The following is a 12,871-nucleotide window of genomic DNA, read 5'->3' as shown; positions in this document are numbered from 1 at the left end:
ATGTCACGGGTCCTATCTTAATCGGCTTGCGGTCAGGTAGCAATATCAAACTTTTTTATTCGCAGCGAGACATTCTAGTTGTTTATTTCCAATGAAGGCTGCAAAAAGCTTATCGCAGTGTTTTATTATTTTCGAAAGAGTGGTGTCAATCCTAGGTTTTCTGCATTTTTTATTTTTCCTACGTTCTAAAGGAGGAAATGCCATATTGTACAGGTCCTTGATAATGTCTTCAAATACGTCATATGCTGTAACAGGGTTGGCTACATGAAAGATAGGTGTCCAGTGTGCACTATCTGTTAGGTGTTGGAAATCTTACATTCTTTTTCATTAATAAGTCTGCAGAGTATGACCTGAGGAGTAGGCTCATATTGTTTTGAAACTTGAGGATTACAAAAAATAAAAATGGGCAAGTGGTCACTAATGTTCGGTATCAGTACCGCTCTCATCGAAAAGCAGCTATGACGAACAGAATTCGCATCCTTATCGAAACTGATTACTGATGAGAAGTAATTTCACTGTTATTTCTTTTTTTTTGGGGGGAGGGGATTAATTTTCACAGACGCTAAGCATTTTCTGCTTTTCTGCTTTACCAAACAATCTTAAAAATGTAAACCTTATATAGTCCACACCCATAGATAGTCCACACAACACTATTTTTACATTTGAACCTTTATAGTCAGCGGACTATAGTCAAGAAAATACGGCAGTTGCGGCGGTGTTTTTTAAAACATTACGATGTTGACATTACACGTTGTCAGTACAAAGACATTTTTCCTTCATGAAAAAAAGAAAATCATTTATGTTGTTCTGCGTTTTTTTTTTTGTACAATTGTGTGTTCAAGAAAATTCACTGCACGTTAATTTGTCAGGAACAAACGTAAGGGAGAGTGGGGCAAAACTCGACAATATTAATTTGACGCACCCTAACGCTTGAGTGAGCAATTATATTAGCTTCATATTTACGTGGTATAATTTTCATTATAGCCAGTACACCTGGATAAAACTGTAGTTGGCAAAGCAGGGAAACAATTTCCCAGCTGACACTAGTTGAACGAGAAAGCGGTTGCACAGGTGAAATAGTCTGCACAGCACAATTTTTCAGAACTATACAGCTCGGTCCGTTAAGCGTCCCAGGTTAAGACGAGCATTTAGCTATTAGAATTATTGTTAGTCTTTTGTTGGGCTAAGGTTAGGAATTTTTCACCTCGGATAACTGAGTCAAAATTATTTTATCTGGTAAGCGTAAAGCGCGGAAAACACAGGGATGTAACAAAGTCGACGGACAAGCTGTTGTCATCCTTACGTCCTTGTGTTTGTGGAGTGTTACGTTTACCATTGATTACCAACTAGCCTGCACCCATATCTTACTAAGCCTTATTTTGGAGCACTCTGCAAGTAGGGCACGACGCGACTATATAATGTTCTGGAGTGATTAAAGTGAATAGTTTCTTCCTTGTTCTGAACTCTATCTTATTTCCATACTCTCTAGGGCAATCTCAGTGTACAATTTGAATACTTTTAATGCTTCCTAGCCAACTGAGAACATGACGAGAGTTCTGGAGAGACACAGGCAGCGCGTTTTGGTGTTTTCGCAGGCGCCCACTACAAGACAATAAATAAAGTTATGAAATGAAAAGACAGGACTGGTATAAAGCGTATTCCGGAACTAAGAATAGCGCTCTGTCCGGCTGGCATGAACAGCTATTTCATAAAATACTTTGACAATGAAAGTAGCTCCATTCATTTTCACTTGAACACATTTTCAGCACATTCAAACCCACGTCCTGGGCGGTACGAATCGGACCAAATCACTCGTCCATTCAATACGGCTGAGTGTAAGAGCAGCAACTGTGACACGGAAACAGATAAAGTTGCATTAAAGGCAGGAAACATTAGATAGAGCCCTGCGGTAGACTTCCGCAGACTGCATTCAGCCTCGGAGCAAATTAGTGCCGATTTTTGCCTGAATAGAGTGCTCATCTTTCAGTACGCTCGTAAAGATTGTCTGGATGTTCACGAAGCCAACTTCAAGTGCATTAATCGCAAATATAAATTATACGTTCATTGTTGAAGTACGTCTTATTTCCCTGATCGGGAAATTGCCCTAATTGCTCTATCTTGAAGTTTAAAATCTCATTCAATGTATTCACCTATGGGGAGGAAGCGTGGAAGCAAGCGAAAAGGATTCAACTGAACAACGTTGAAATTCGGGCTTGTTGGTTCATACTTCGCAGCAATAGCGCGAACAGGACAAGGGACCAAGAACGAGTAGACACACACAGCGCTACCTTCCAACAACTTTATTAGAAGCAAAAGCACAAGAATTTATACATGCATTTTTGCCGCGTCATCCCCAAAGCATGCGCAAATTCACTGCGAGCGTAGGTAAGCAATTTCTTTTTTTGAGTGTCTGACAGAAGGAGTGCTTACACAGGCACTTTCTAATCTGGCTATTTTTTCTCCTTCAATAATTTCACGAGTGGGCTTGTCCTTACTTGTCCCAACTAAAGAACACTTGTCTAGTAACGGCTTCCATTTTACACATGCGTTGCAATGTTTCACAAGTTCTGAATGGCCGCCTCCGTGAGCATGATCGCAATATAAGTAATAAAAACGAAAATGATGGAGAACTTTTACTGCGGGATGCTAATCATCATTATCATCACCCTGACTACGCCAACTGCAGGGCAGACGCCTCTCCCATGTCTCTCCAATTAACCATGTTTTTCGTCTGTTGCGGCCACTGTATCCCCGCAAACTTCTTAATCTCATCGGCCCACCTAACTTTCTGCCGACCCCTGCTACGCTTGCCTTCTCTTGGAATCCACTCCGTTACCCTGAAGGACCAGCGCTGATCTTGCCTTCGCATTATATGCCCTGCCCATTTTTTCCTCTTCATTTCGACTAGGATGTCATTAACCCGCGTTTATTTTCTCACCCACTTCCGGTCGGCAGCCTGGCCCCTCTTTCTATTTCCTTTTTGCTATTTCGGTTTCCAATGGCGTTGTTAACTACTCGACGCAAGTGATGGAAAATCTTTTAACACAAATATTTCGCTACGCATCGAAAGAATATGAAAGAATAAGAACCATTACCTTCACTATTTCACCAACATAGAGGGCCTTACACTATTCCAAAGTTCCAATTTATGTCCAAGAAAGCTGGACTTGAAGTCACTGTTGCCTTAAAGAGCGGGCTGGCTCGATATGGCGGGCCATTTAGCTTTTTACAGCGGCAGGGAATATCGAAGTGCCCGATGAACTAGTTAAAAATGTTTTCATACGCGACTACCACGGTTTCGTCTACATTTTTGCCTCTGGCCAGTTATTTCAGATAGGCCTTTCACAGCGAAAAAAAAAGCATGTTCTGAGCCAGGTGTTTGAAAGAGAAAACAACGCGTGCATGCCACTCGCGACTATGGGTGGCAGGTAACAAGAATAACGTCAGCCTGACATGTTGTGTCAACATTCCTTGTGTACGAAAAAATTCTGTGGATGTCACTTCTGACAGCTCAGAACTGAGAAGTTTCGATGGTAAAAAAACAACCCCAAAATGCTCGTCATGCAGCATTCAAAGTCAATATAAAAAATTTCTTCGTTACAAAAACTTTCGAGAGAACGTAAGGCAACAGTGATTGAAAGACGCTCAGACATTTCTTAAACGCTCATGTTCATGCATTTTGTTTACTCAAACTATCCTTTAGTTCACTGATGTCTGACTGTTTAGGATCATAAATCAGCGCTCAGAAGGTTTGCCAAAACAAGGCAGAAAAAACGTTTCTGTTCTTGTTCTTCAAGACATCTCATAGCAGACCTCGTGCCGCTGCGCTACAGTGCTTCGGACCTTGAAGGAAAATTTGCAGGCCGTGTTTTATTATCCTAGAGCAAGTACTGGCACGTTTTTCGGGAAAGTTATTGAATTTGTCAAACGGGGGTTGCCTACAGCAAGTGCGCTGACGTGACTAGCAGGCCGTCATAAACCAAATAGCACGAATCAGCAGCTGACATTGCTTTGTTCTCGAGAGATCATTCATTTGTCTCCGTTAACATAAACACTACAGCGGGCCAGAATCCTCTATTTTGTATCGTAGATCTCAAGCGTTCTTGCATGAAGTACCTAGCAATCTCGCCAATCTCAGCGGAATTAGAAGCCAGACTTAAAGCCGCACCTAAAGCCCAACCATTTTTAAACATTCTCAGAATTTTCCATCCAAAGGGTATCTACCAGAAAAAGTTACCATACCACTGCTGCGAGCGGGATTAGAACCAGAACTGGCGCAAACAGGGCCTCTTAGATTCTCCGCATCACTCGGCCACCATAGCTTTGCTTTTTACTTTAATAAAGAAATTATGTACGCGCAAGAACACTTTACGGAGTAACTAGGAGGACGCAACAATATAGCCAACAACGCATCATAACAAGGCACATACACGCGCATACTCTACTCTGGCCATCTCTGCACTCTCTAGCACTGTGTTACTGGCAGTTTGCCGCGTTACGTGTTAGACATCGGCGTGTCCATAATCTTTCATCTCTTCGTTTTCTGCTGAAAAATGCTTGGTGTCAGTAGCAGTGGCTCCCTGGCTATACAATGCACTCGGATGAAACAACAGGTAGAAAGCCCATTGCACCTTTGTGCAGCTACACACGGAGACGAAAAGGCATCGCTGAGGCAGATGAAGAGAGGCCGAGCAATGTGGCGCATCTAACAGCCACAATAGTTTCGGACACTGAGTGCCCCTCCGAGCAAGGCCGAGGAAAGCAGCTTGACATGGCGGTCAGCAAAGCCCCCTGAGCAGTGAAGAAATTCGAGCTCTTTGCTCACTCCAAAGAAAGGTGAACCAGCGCTATACACGGCACAGAGGAAGAAAACGACACACAGCGCGCTGACTAGCAACTCAAGTTTAATCCGCCATGAGTGAAATATATACCCAGAAAAAAGAAACATAACAAGCAAAACAAAACACACAACATGCCAGACAACTCTAGGCAAGAGATATATTGTTATCGCCCGCCGCGGTGGCTCAATGGTTACGGCGCTCGGCTGCTGCCCCGAAAGACGCGGGTTCGATCCCGGCCGCGACGGCCGAACTTCGATGAAGGCGAAATTCTAGAGGCCCATGTACTGTGCGATGTCAGTGCACGTTAAAAAACCCCAGGTGGTCGAAATTTCCCTAGCCCTTCACTACGCGTCCCTCATAGCCTCAGTTGCTTTGGGATGTCACATCCCAATAAACCAAACCATATCTTATTATTGAGCCAACAGGAGAGATAAGTGATTTCTTTCTCGATCATATGAACCGATGGCTTGCTGACACAACTGTGGCCCCTCTGCTGAATGATCAGTGCCTCGAAAACTTCCCTTTTTATCTTGGTTTTGTATTTCTTGATTCCGCTCGTGCGGTGCGGGAAAAGCCTGTAAGTTTTTTAGGGACAGTTTTTTAGGGATGATTATGAAACGTGCAATTATGTGCACAAATCTACCCGACAGCCAAACAGACGCGCGACATGCGCCGTAGGAGGTGTAATCCCACTTCAAGCACCTCGGGGCCCCCCGGTCTCGAAAAAAATACGCCTACATTCTAGATGGCCGAAGATGTCCCCCTAATTCGTAGCGTTCCTTATGTATTCCCGGTTCGGGCACTTGACACGGCGTAGTCATGGAAACGCATGCTACACGGGGATTCCGCGACGTTCCTGGTAGAAAATTTAATGACGCTGAAAGTCTCGCTTGTCGCTGCGCCTAGTCGGCCGCGTCGATTCATTTTCCCCTTTTGCGATGCCACGCTCAGCATGGCATCAGTCCGCAATTTATTGCCAAAAGCCAGCTGCGTTTCTTTTGCGTTCTGGCTGCGCTTTACGAGCATCGCCTCCCTGCTGAGGCTGACAACTTGCCTCCCGCGATACCATACCCCGGAAATTATGGACAAGCGCATTTTAATGCAAGAGCATTACTAGTCGCATTACGAGATAAGCCGGTGGCGTGTGTGTGTGTATGCGTGTGCATCGCAGACGGCGCTGAATATTCCAGCGATGGCAAGAAAAATAGGGTGGCGTCATCAAGAGGTCGTATTACGCGCACAGTAAGCCAAGAAGCGCCACTTCAGACGACCCTATACATGTCGTTCCTCTATATAACTCTCCCCTAACCAACCTCCATGTGGCGCCAGTGTTCCCGGCGTTCGTACCAAAATTGTGACGCAACCGTTTGTCGCACCGCGTCTCGGGTGGTGTCATATGAGCGCATGTGTGTGTCGCCGTGCAGCGAGAGGGTCCGAATGTTTGCACTCTGATCCGCGACAAATATGCAATTACCAACTCTTAGAAAAGAACTTTAATGCAATACAAACGTTACGCACACAGGGACAGTAATGCTTCCGCCTTCCTACAAGTAAGCAGTCGTGTCGCTACCGACTTTTTTTCAATGTGAAATAGTTAATGAACGAAATATTTTCATATATCATAAGATTTCACTGCAACAATCAATACACTTTCACATCTTCCCCCGGCAGGCTGTCATTTTTTTGTTGGTGAAACTTTAAAAGAAAAATTTTACTACAAATCAAAAGAATAGCCCGTTATTTTCAACGTTTCCATAACAGTACCTTACAAATATTGCAATATTGAAACGTAAGATGCTGGACATGGGAGGGGAAAGATGACAGACAGTCCGGTGCCCTGCTTCCTTTCTTTGGCCTTCAAATGCATCCCCTTGGCGTGAAGCGCGACTTTACTACTTCTGGCGCAGTTGGCTCGTCTTGTGCTCAAAATTCCGAGTTCGATATCTCGATCCTCAATGTCGATTTCGAAATTTTATGAATTCAGCTCGCCTACGGTGTTGAATGCCTCCGAAACCGCTGTATAGTATTGTGCTCTAAAACCGGAAATCTTGACTCCAGTTTCCGGAAAAAGTGATTGCTGGAAGAAGATAACCAGTTACAAATAGTCAGATAATACTTTTCACCCACCCCCCACGACGGACCTACTGTCCGCCAAGCCGCACAATCCCGCTCAACACGGAACATTCTTGTATATTTCACACCGTTTTAATGAAAAGTATGTTAGATTCGGAAAACAACTGGTTTATTCTGGAATGGAGTGCACAAGTGTTGCTGGAAAGGCTTACTGGGCAGATTTCAGGGCAGTATGGATGGTTGGGCGGCTTTGAACGAGCTAGTGCACGTAGGCAGTGAAATTCGCGGTCATGGGCCTCATCACTTCTCTACTGCGTACTATCGTATCTCTAATGTTTTACGTTGCCTGTGCTATGGGAGAAATTATTCCCATTCCGCGGAACTCGAAAAGCGAAACTGGGTTAACTTGAACACCGCGCCTCTGTTATTCTTTTTTCTTCTTACATCCTGGGTGCATGCTCAGATCCTAACGTGTGCTACAATATTTTCACTGGTCCTTAACGCTGATGAAACTGGTCGGTCCCCTGCCTCTGAGTGCTTATGTGACCCGAAGAGATCCCTCGTATACCTGCACAAATATATGGTGCTGCTGCAGACTGTTTTTCAACAGTGGGCTGAATTTAGTGAGATCAACGTTTTGTTCTTTCATGGCAGAAAAACTTCTAGTTTAATCTACGCCCAGTATCTTATGTAGCAAAGGACTACCTACCATTTGAACTCTTTCGTTGCACCGTGGAGAACAGTTCAGATCTCGTGTTGCTGTTTCCAAAAGCTCAACCGTCTTCGCCACAGACTTCCTCTCTATTTCACACCCGAAGACTGGAAAATTCTTTCGTGGTGCTATTTACCAGGCGCGAAAGAGGTCCAGCTTTGCACCAGGCAGGTTCCATGTAGAGAAGTGCATGGAGCCGGTCTTAGTTTTAATGCGACATTATTTGGGTTGTCTTCTTGAAAAAGCGACCCGCTTTCTCCGTTACGAAACTCCTTGATTGGTCGATCTGGTCACGGCTTCATCAGCACCACCAAATTTGAAAAACTGAGCACTACATTGGCACCGTACCTTCTACTTGACTATCATATCGAATTATGCTAACCCGACGCACTCTTCTACCTTAATCTGCTCACTACTCGCCACTGATCTACCGCATTCATTTTTTGGGGCGAATCTACTTCGAAAATGTGGGACTTACATTGGAATATCAGGGGTGGGGTAACTTCCAAATGTTATCGCATTTTTTTAAGAATGTGATCAATAAGTCCCAAGTTTTCTTTTTCATATTCAGAAGCTTTATTGTGGTTCCACCAAAACGTTACTACACTTTCATGGAATGGATGGTTTCATTCTGTGATTGGAATCAGATCATCGCGATACAGCATCACTTATCTGCATCTACATCCATCCATTCGCTGATACGCAGGAGAAATCTGAGTAGGGCTCATTCTTGTGGCTTGGGCTCAGGTTCATTGTTGCGTCCAAGACTGGTTGCAAGGCTGATTACGGTATTGAGCAGATCTGCGCCATTCACCTCCGGCACGGCCACAAGAAGCGTAACTGTAAAGGATGAGCAATCTTGTAAGAAGTGCTGTTGCAAACCCGTAAAGCATGTCGTTAATGAACCCAACATTGCCTGTGCAATGTGTGCTGCGAGCGTTTTTTTTCTCTCTTTTTTTAATTCGACTATCTTTGGTAATTATTTCTTCGTGTATCTTTGCACACGTTAGCAATGGAAACACGAATGCAAGAGAGCTGCACATTCATAAGTTGCGGTGCTTACGCTGGGATTTTTAAGAGGTGATGCTTACCAATGACGGCTAGAAAAATGTGAAGGAGGTTGATAAGCTCCATTTTTCTTCCTTGTAAGCCTGCATGAAAAGTAATATTTGTTCACAAGTGCTAATGTTAGCAAAGTGGGAGCACAAATTGTTCTCTCGAAGATTTTGCGTTTGAGACTTTTTCATTGCCTCTAATCTTGTACACGGAAATCCGAAATAAATCTTATAGAAATTAAAGCTTGTTGGTGTCTGATTTTGGCGATATCTCTCGCTTTAAAAGGCATTCTTTCTCTTTTTTTATTTCAGAGGTACTGCCAGCCTTCGCAGAAGGCCTTTGGCAGGAGTGAGCATACATTGTGAAGAATGTGCAAAAAAAGCGCAACAAGACATGATAATGACAACAGTGGTGTCATCTGCCTGCTTGAGCAGACTAATACCGAGAAGAAAAATTAGAAAAGAGAAGAACTAAAAGTGCTTTGTACAAGCTCGCGCTGTTCAGAGATATAGAGGCAAGACGGGCACATAACACCAGAACACTGGCATCAATAGCACACTTTGAGAGATAAACACTAACGGTAGACACACGCTGTTCCGTCAGCCAACACAAGATGCCAACCACGAAGTAATATCAATAGCGGGAACCAAAAAAGCTGAGGTTGAGTTAACTTTTGCACTTCAATTTTGACAAGAAAGATTCGGCAGTCGGACATTCCACAGCTTCAGAAGGCAAAGCGTTACACTGACGGACGGTTCTTGGAAAAAAGGAATTTTGAAAGGTATCTGTTCGGCACATGTATTCTTTTAATTTTTTGGAATCGTTTGATCGTGTACAGGGTCGTCCACTCTTAGTTAGAACACGCTAGCGCATGACCGTGCTCTTTGGAGGGTCACTGCGTCCGAAACGGCTGCGCATCGAAGCGAAGTGGCAGATGACGCGAAGCACCACGTCCAGGTACACCTTCTCCTGCGCCACTTTGCTGCGATGAGCGACTGTGTCGCACGCGGTGGCCCTCTGAAGAGTGCGGCCATGCGTTAGCGCATTTTAACTAAGAGTGGATGACCCTGTAAGTCGCCGTATAACAGGTTCGATATAAGTGCTACTGTCTATACCTAGCTTACTACTGTAGAGTAGATGCATGTATTTCATTCGTTCATAATACCGTCGTAATTGTAATGGTTCTAAATAAGCTTTTTCCACAAGTGCAGTTGTTGAGGTACGCCAACTATACGAGCTACAGATGAATCGAGCTGCCTTTTTTTTTGGACGCTTTCGAGTTTGGCAATATTTAATTGAGTGTACGGATCCCAGACTACAGAAGCGTATTCAAGAACGGATCTGATAAAAGGGAATTATGCAATTATGTAAGCATAAAGCGGTTAAAATCTTGACTTCGGGTTCAACACAGTTTCGTCAATTCCCGTGCAATAAAGAACTCCACCTACAATGCATTGTGTGCCTCTGGGAGCAGAATAACAAAGTTGTTTTTGCGGCTTCTTCCGCAAGACCATTTCCAGATCAGATGGCGCGAATGCACTTACCTATGGCAGGAGGCTATTTTAAACAATAGCCATATCCCGGCACATTGTTACAACGCATTACCTAAGCACTCGTTTAGTGTAGCCTCTTGGATCGGTGTTCTTTTGGGCTGTGTCAACGTGTAGTCTTGTCATTTGCTTCTAACAAACAAATGGTGGGTCATCAATTCAAACTAAAGTTTAAAATCATAACAGGGAACCTATGCTGTGTTGTCGGTTTATAACGTGTCCATTGCTTGTGGTCTTGGGTTTTATGGACGCGGGAACAAAACGAGGATAAAAATGGCCTAATCCACCAGCACCATTTTAGTGTAAATTGTTTCCATTCGTGGGAGCCGAAGAAATAATTGTATTTTCCTTTTTACATTTACTCCTTATGCTTGCCTAACACAATCCACCATGTGGTACCTGCAAGAAATTAGTCATGTGCAATGCAATCTACTGGAATGTATTTTGCATATACTAAGCACAAATCAAGTGATGAAAGATACCCTTTAAGAATTTGTATCTACATACCTTTTTGAGCTCTGCAACTATAACTTAGGACTTTATAATTTATGCAACAGCAGATAAAGTTTCAATTTCTTTAGCGTTCCACATATTTCTACAAACATAAAGCACGTTTTAATGCGGTTGTCTTCGTTCCTCGACCACCTACGTCAAATTATGACATCGACATTTTAAGCAATCGGGTTGCGCATTATGTATGACCATCCGTACGTGTTACGAGTCAACCGAAAACCTGTCGCTGTTTAAAGTTTTAAAAAGCAATTTACCTTCCTTTTCGAAGAAGTGTTAGAGTTCTCCCTTAAATTCGCAAGCTATCATAAAGACCTCGAGTTTTCGTTATTTTACTGTTGCATTCCCGTTGTTTTTTAATGACTGCTCTTCAGCCTTTTGCTGCCTTTCTGGATTTCGTCTGAAAAAACATCTAGAGTTTTGTCCCTGGGTGCATTTCGTACTTTCTCATTCTAGTCACAATGTGTGAGTTGAGGTAAGTTCTTTCTTAGTGGGTGTGCCTATAACCTGCCACCTTCTGCCTTACCACAATGTCGCGTCGGGCGCAGCCTTCTCTCCTAGAAAACTAGAGATTTTAATGCTACTGTGTTTCTCTGACGGCACGTGCTCAGTAATGTTTCTACCTTAAAGTAGAAGGAAAGGCTTTCAAAACAGCAGCTTTCAAACAGAGCTGCTTTTCCCCTAACACGTATTTAATAGCCACAGTTACATTTCGCAAACATAAGAATCCAGTGAAAGCAAGCAGTGCGCGTTTGAAAGCATTGAAGATGCAGTTTTCTTCCAGTTCTGTAATTGTTTTAGGTTAAAGCTCAATCAAGAACTTTGTAATGTGCATGTTGCGACGTACAGCCAAGAATTCTTACCTCTTTTTGCACGTTGAAGTGGCTGGAAAACTGTTAGCGGTGTGAATCAAAACAGCGTGCACTACAGCTTTTTATATTGCTATGAAAAAGGTCCACACCTGAAGTAAACAGCGTCAAAATTCCTTCATGAGGGAATTTGTTGGTCTCCTTTTGTGTGTGTTTAGATCAGCTCTGGGACATACATGACACAGGCACAAATAAAGTGCCCTCCACTCGCTAATCTCAGAAAAAACGACGCGGCAATGTCACTCCCAGATAACTGGCAGGTGTCAGGGAAAACGCCAGCGTGGCATTGTGTGGCCCAAATTCCGCGTTCTCGGAAAACGCTACGAAGGTCACCCCTCGTAGCTCAAAAATAAATGTTTAGAATGGAAGGAATAGCACTCCTGGAATGCTTTCCATGCATCATCAGAAATAAACATCAAGAGATCTAATTTTGGCGAGAAAATTTCGTGTGTATGTATTTGCACAACAATAGAAAGCTCGTCATGCAATTAATTAGTAAGCACACATACTTACCAGCGCAGTTTTGGTTTTTGCCAGTTCCTCTGCAGTTTCTTGAAGACCAAGTATTTAGGTTTGCGTACCAGCGCTCAAGAATATTTTCGAAAGACCGCAGGAACCTTGTTTCTGGGCTAATTATTGGTGAAAGTATTTCATAGAATTCCTCGCGTCTGTGCTTCGAACATGTTAAAAACTTCAAGGAGTATTAAGGGAAATGTTTTGTGATATTTGGACGTTTTAGATAAGGCAGCTGGGCGGGCAACAAAACAGCAGAGCACTTTCAAAGGGAACTTTTTATTTGGGCGATCTTGTATCGACGAGGAATAAAACAACTGGGCGGTGGCGATAGCAACAAGAACGCTCGGCCGTCGTCAAATACCAAAATGGCCGTCGGTCTTCGCAGCACCCATTTATGGGATGGCTACACGCCGCGGAGCCTTAACTGCTGTAGCAATGCTGAGCCCACGAGTGCGAGATGGAATCCTGGACGCGGCGGCATCATTTATATGAATAATAAACCCAAAAGATGCCTGTATTGCTATGGAATGACTGTGCACATGGGCAAACCTATGGAGGTGTAAATTAACTTGGACCTTTCTACTACGTCGTCTCTCACAGCACTTGCGCAAATTAGTGACGTTTAACTGCACATACCCTCGTTCGAAAGGCAATAGTCAAATTTCGAGATAAGGTAGCTTAAAACATCTACAACTTTAAACTTCGCACAAAATTATCGGCGGGATCAGACTGTTCCAGGCCACT

The 12,871-nt window shown here is 43.5% G+C and overlaps 1 long non-coding RNA gene across 1 annotated transcript; it reads right to left on the bottom strand.

The window, feature by feature from the left end:
• Positions 1-8,185: 8,185 nt before the first annotated feature.
• Positions 8,186-11,932, bottom strand: LOC149346028 (uncharacterized). The gene is made up of 3 exons (XR_016292354.1): positions 11,606-11,932; positions 8,718-8,777; positions 8,186-8,466 (listed from the first exon to the last, which is right to left on the bottom strand). It is a non-coding gene; the product is annotated as an uncharacterized LOC149346028 (long non-coding RNA).
• Positions 11,933-12,871: the final 939 nt, after the last annotated feature.

Source organism: Amblyomma mixtum, chromosome 4 (genome assembly GCF_055824585.1).
Source record: "Amblyomma mixtum isolate Tamu chromosome 4, ASM5582458v1, whole genome shotgun sequence".
Taxonomy (NCBI): Eukaryota; Metazoa; Arthropoda; class Arachnida; order Ixodida; family Ixodidae; genus Amblyomma; species Amblyomma mixtum.
The sequence above is the reverse complement of the archived record's forward strand: the minus strand, read 5'-3'. Positions and strand labels throughout refer to the sequence as shown.